The sequence below is a fragment of the Trachymyrmex cornetzi genome, unplaced genomic scaffold (genome assembly GCF_001594075.2).
Source record: "Trachymyrmex cornetzi isolate Tcor2-1 unplaced genomic scaffold, Tcor1.1 scaffold45, whole genome shotgun sequence".
Lineage (NCBI taxonomy): Eukaryota > Metazoa > Arthropoda > Insecta > Hymenoptera > Formicidae > Trachymyrmex > Trachymyrmex cornetzi.
Window position 1 is genome coordinate 290137 of NW_017299289.1, and position 5900 is coordinate 296036.

Sequence of the window (5900 nt, forward strand, 5' to 3'; positions counted from 1 at the left end):
CCTCATACAACTCTCTACGTTGCGCCGAATTTTGGCGAGGGGGGGTGGCCGATTTGGCAAAGAATGCCCCATATATATATAACCAAATATATATATAAGTTATATATATAACCAAAAATAATTTTACTTTTCTATGTAAATATTTAGTAAATATTATCAAAAAAAAAATAATAATATAACCAACCATTTAGTGTAACAGAAATAATAGTAACGTGAAAACATTAAAAATAATAAAAGAGTAATTTTTCACATTTGTTTTAGAAAAAAATCAAAAAGAGTAATTTTCACATTTGTTTAAAAAAAATTAAGTTTGATGAAATGTAAAAAAATTACTTATATATAATTATATAAATTATGCATAATATTGTATATGAGTAATTTTTATTACATTTTTCCAAACTTGTTTTTTTTCTAAAACAAGCAATGCGAAAATGATCTTTTTAATTATTTTTTATGTTTTCATATTAATAAACTATTATTATTTCTATTACATTAAAAAGTAATTTTTCAAAAGAGAGAGGGTGTATGAATATGTATGGACATATTTCATATATGATTGTACATGTTTATGAATATTTATGTATGTTTATACATATTTATACATATATTCATACAAAAATTAAAAAAAAATTTTTACCGGAACTAACAAAACTTTTTACAGCTCAACTTTTTATTACTTTCATTATGCTTGAATTCCCTAACGTAATTATTTTAAACCAACTACCTACCTAAATTTTTAGATATTTTAACAAAATCGTTCTTGTCGTACAGTTTCGTAAACTTTGGAGAGAAAAGTCAACTCGACCATAGCCAATTCTATTGCAAGAGTCCGTTTTTATTCCGATCGCTGTAACCGTATCCGCGTGTTAACTTGTAACAGTTTGTAACGAATGTTACGGACGGCTTGATAGACGATTACGACTCGTTTAAGCGTCATTACTTACCGAATAATACGGATTGTGTAATTAATTCTAGCTCGTTAATTGCCTCGTTGCAAGTCCGTTTTCCTCGTCTTCACTTTCTATAATTATTTTTATTCTGCTTTCTCTCCTCAAAAGCGTGAGCACGTAAACTCATATCGCTTTTAGATCCCAAAAGGACGTTAAGTATAAGGAAGAGTACCATTATGTCCAAATCAGTATAACGTTTAATTAAAGTGTTAATTAAAGTATTAATTAACTATTTTTATTTTTAATTTGTTTTCGTCTTTTGCTTCTTTCAATTATATCTTATCTACCTTAACATCGCGCACACTGAGAAATTTAAAAAAATATATATAAATCTGTAAAAATACAAAGTTATTGACGCGCAAAAATATTTTTTACCACGTTCTGATATTTTTTGGCTCGTAGCTATTCTTATTTTAATTTCTTCTATTTAAATTTCTTGAGCCATTTTCTGTATTATGTATTTTATTTACCACATGTATACATTATGTATTTTTTTACCACGTTCCATTGAAATTTAGGCAAAGAACGTTAATAAAAATGATCAAAGATTCTAACGGAAAGCGCAGAGAAAGCAGAAGAGCGTTACGGATTCACTAGCGCATCTTCAGTAGCGAGTGCGCAAAAAATCTGGATCAATTCCCGCTTGAAATCGTCTTGATCGATCGCCGACAATTACCTTGCTCCTCAGCCCCGGATGCGTGATAAACCCTTCACAAACTCTCCACAATAAATTTTGTCACCATCAACTAGATCTTCCGGCAGTATCCGAGCCGATATCGATCTCTCTTCTCTTCTCTCCTCGCCTTCTTTTCTTCTTCTCTTCCTCCGCGGTGGCACTTGGTCGCGTGGTACCTCTTCGGTCAAACAGACGGATAGGGATCGGCGGGAAAACGTCTTTCACCTGCACGTCCTCGTCCGCCCGCGTGTCATGATCGATGATCGAGAATTTGTTTGCCGAGGCGAGCGTGAAGGCAAGCGCGCGGGCCGAACGTCGTCGCCGGAAAGCGGGATACGGACTGACTGCTCGCCGCTCGGCGAGTTGCCCCGCTCGAGATTCCGCTCGTACCTGCTTACAGTAGCTTACGCTCGCCCTCGTGCCAGCCGCGCGCGTCCGCTCCGTTCCGTTCCTCCGCTCGAAGCGTATGCTCGCGCGAGAGCGATCTACGGGATCTACGCTGATCTACGCGAGGGAAAAGCGTCACGAAGAGGAAGCTCGTCCGCGTGAATTTCGAGAAGCTACACGTCTCACCTGAATCGAGGAAATTTCTTCGTTTATCAGAGAAAATCCCGGCGAGATTTGAAAGCTCCTGCCAAGCCATTTGAAAATCCCTCCCTTTTTTACTGCATTAAAAAATCTTAATGTATATTTCTTTGAGTACTAAATAAATATTTACTCAATAAAAAAATGATAGTTAAATTAAGGGTTTTTGTACATTAAATTAATGGTTTTATATCTATTTTTAAAATATAGTTAAATCAAATTAATGATTTTTGTATCAAATTATGTTTATATTTAGTAAATAATTACTTAGATCTGAAAACAAATTTTATTGGACCATCAAAATGATCGCGTAGAAATCTCAAAATGAACAATACTGCAAAAATTTGACATTTTAGTAACCTTGAGAGAGAGAGAGAGAGAGAGAGAGAGAGAGAGAGAGAGAGAGTCCTATATAATTATTTTTAAATGTATGTAGCTAAATTTTTAGATACTTCAGCAAAACCAGTCTTTCCGTAAATGTTTTATCACTTTGACTGCCATAGTTGGATAATACGTAAAATTTGTAAAGATTTCGTCACGCCATTTGCGAATAACAGATTTTATTTATCAGATTAAGAATAATTTTATAAAGTATTTAAAACATTAAAGAAATAACACAAATTATATTGAAAACATTTAAAAGCAGTAAAAATAATAAAATATTAAAATGATTAGATTTATTGAGCTCAATGTCGAAATCAGGTGATAATCAAAGTGTTACTTTGCAAGCAGAACATTCAATTAATAATCCTTTCTCTCAACTATTTTTACATTTAATTTCCAAACGTTACACAATATATTAATTATCTAACGGTTCCGGTCTATTAACCAGTGCCGTTAGAAGATAGAAACACATGAAGAAGGTATGCGAGAGGTGGACGGCAGCCTGTAGACCGTCCTGTACAATCTCGGAGATGAACTGATCTTCGCTCGGCGATGCGACTCAAACGCATGGAGCGTGGCACATCCGTGGTAAACGGAAGTAATGAATGCGGCCGCGCGCTTATCTAGTTTGACACTTCCTTGCCGGAGCGGTCGCGTCCATATAAACGACCGTCGTTTTCGCGAAACGTCAGCGGAGGCGGCGCATCAAACGAAATCTCGCTTTCATTGATTTACGTAATAGTTTGTAACCGATTCCGTTCTTTGTTCGCGTTGTGCGAGACGGGCAACTGACCGCGGTGTTCCCGTATATTGCCCGATATCTTCGGGGGGAACGGCATTCCGGCCGCGAATTACGACGTACGCACGACTTCTCTGCGTTTTAGCCGAGATAACAGAAATCTATAATACTGGTCAATTTATTACTGAAAGACAGTAATTAATTACTTATTTTAAATATTAAAAGCACTGTGTTTTCAGTACCTTAGTACTCCAAATAAGCAATTAATTACTGTCCTTCAGTATTGGTCAGTAGTAGATTTCTGTAAGAAAAAAGCGAAGAAATTTCACGCGAAATAAATTTGAATCGAGAACGAAAAAATCACGCCTGGATATTAATGAAACCTTTTAAAGGAAAGAGGAAGCGAGATAAAAGAGAAGTTTATTTAAAAAATCCACTTTCTTACCACTAAATGTGATTAATATTTCATGGCATTCCAGTTTATAAAAATGTTATATAACACGTAATAAATATTTATATATCCTTTCTACTTCCTAAAAAAATAGGTTGTCTTGATACACGCTTTCTGCCAACCGATATAAGTATTATAACAGGCACATTCATAAGTTTATATTTTTAATATATATTTTTTACAAACCTTGAAAAAGCGGTTCCTTTCACCAGAAATTTCATTTAAGCTGCTATTCGCGAGTAGCAACGTCTTGACGTTTAATTAATTTTAACAACGTTAAATTTCTCGGCGATCGGCCGTAAATAAATTATTGTTAAACTTCATTCAGATTTTTCCCTCTCTCTTTTTCGTCATTATCAAATGTATATTTTTATGCGCACACTGTTTGATACGCTGTGGTCAAACATTTCACAGTATTGAGTAACTCGATCCGTAGTTGTCTCGATTTGCTTATCGGTACGCTCTTTATCACGAGTTGGTTCTCTTTTTCTTTTTTAGCATCGTACCGTTAGCTGAACGTCCTGAACATCCGTGATACCTTCTATATGATGCGTAGTTTTATTTATCAGCGTGACTTGAAAGAGAGCGAACTGGTCCATACCGTGAGCACGTTAACGATATCGAGCTACGCTGGGCATTTTAAGAGGAACAAAGGAAAATTGATAATTCATAAATATCATGCATTATCACCCCAAGAATGTCAAGACATTCGGGCTGACCTTCCACCCGGGAGTATGATAAAAGTCTCCGTCCACTGCAACGCATTTACTGCACTCTGCGACCTAGCGTTTCCTTTTACGTCACGTTTTCGCGCTTGATCGACTTGATCGTTTCGCGATAACAAATATATTTGCGGACATATTTCACGGTACTCTGGGGAAATTCTTCGAAAACTTATTCAACGTTACGGACTAACGTGATTTTATTCGGCAAGTCGTGTATCTTTTTCGTTACCGTCTGGGCGATCGACTTCATTTGTCACGGAATCTGTTAAATCGAAATTTTTACATTTTAATTTTAATTTGAAATTATAAAACTGTTAGTTTTAGAAATCAGTTTATATATGTATTTGTGTGCTACAAAAACTGCGCGATTAGTATTCTTGATATAGAATAAAATCTTTAAAATGTACTGTTAAACTTATTTATTAACAACAAATTAAATTTATTTTTATTAAATTCATAATGTCAAATTGTATCCAATTTGAGTTATTTCTAATCATTTCTTTAAATTGCTTCTACTTAATTATATCGTTAATTTAACTAAAAACAATGAAGTTTATCAATTGAACTAAAAAAAATGTATTAAATTTAGCTCATTATTTGTGCATCCGTTAATATCGACGCTGTTTATTTTGAAACTAATCACAAAAATGACTGATTTACATCTTGGATTGATTTATAGCTTGACACATGGAGGTTAAAAATAACAAAATATTATTTAATTCAAGCAATGTGTTATAGAATTGTATATTTGTTTGATATCTAACTGTGTGATGATATCAAACGGATCTCTGCTACGTTTTTTCCTTTGTAGAAGAAAATGCCATGATATGTCGAAAATATTTATTCTTGTTCTCTATATTTAAAACAATGTCAAATACTTAAAATTCAACTAATTTTAACATACTTTTTTTTAATACGCATTGAAACGTAATCTTTCACAAAATATTTGCTATAAATATAATATGAATAAACGTTTACTAGTGACATTATTTGATGTTAACCGCTCCATATTCCAAAAAGAAGGCAATTATTTGTTAACCCAATATTTGCAACTATTAATTACATAATTATATATATATTATATGTATATACATACAAAACTATTCCAAAATAGAATATTAATTAAAAACTTAAATTATTAAAAACTAAATTTATTAAGGACAAGTTACTGAAGACAAGTAGACTGAATGAAATAATTGTAAACGACATTATATTCGAAAAAATGGACTAATTACGCAATGATTTAAATTTGAAATATTAAATGGAATGCTGAACACTTTCACGGTTGCACCCTTGAGAGATGTAATTTTGCGTTTTGCTCAATCTAATTTATAGTTTCTCCAAACGCATTCGCTTTCGTCATCTTGAATTTCACTAAGAGCGTATGTTC

The 5900-nt window shown here is 33.5% G+C and overlaps 1 protein-coding gene across 1 annotated transcript in view; it reads right to left on the reverse strand.

Moving 5' to 3' along the window:
• The window catches only part of Ptr (patched domain-containing protein), a 29711-nt gene extending 27731 nt beyond the window's left edge, over positions 1-1980 (reverse strand). The window contains exon 1 of the mRNA XM_018513141.1: positions 1627-1980. The gene's annotated coding sequence lies outside the window, so the exon portion shown is untranslated. The remainder of the gene's footprint in view (positions 1-1626) is intronic.
• Between the last annotated feature and the right edge of the window lie 3920 nt (positions 1981-5900).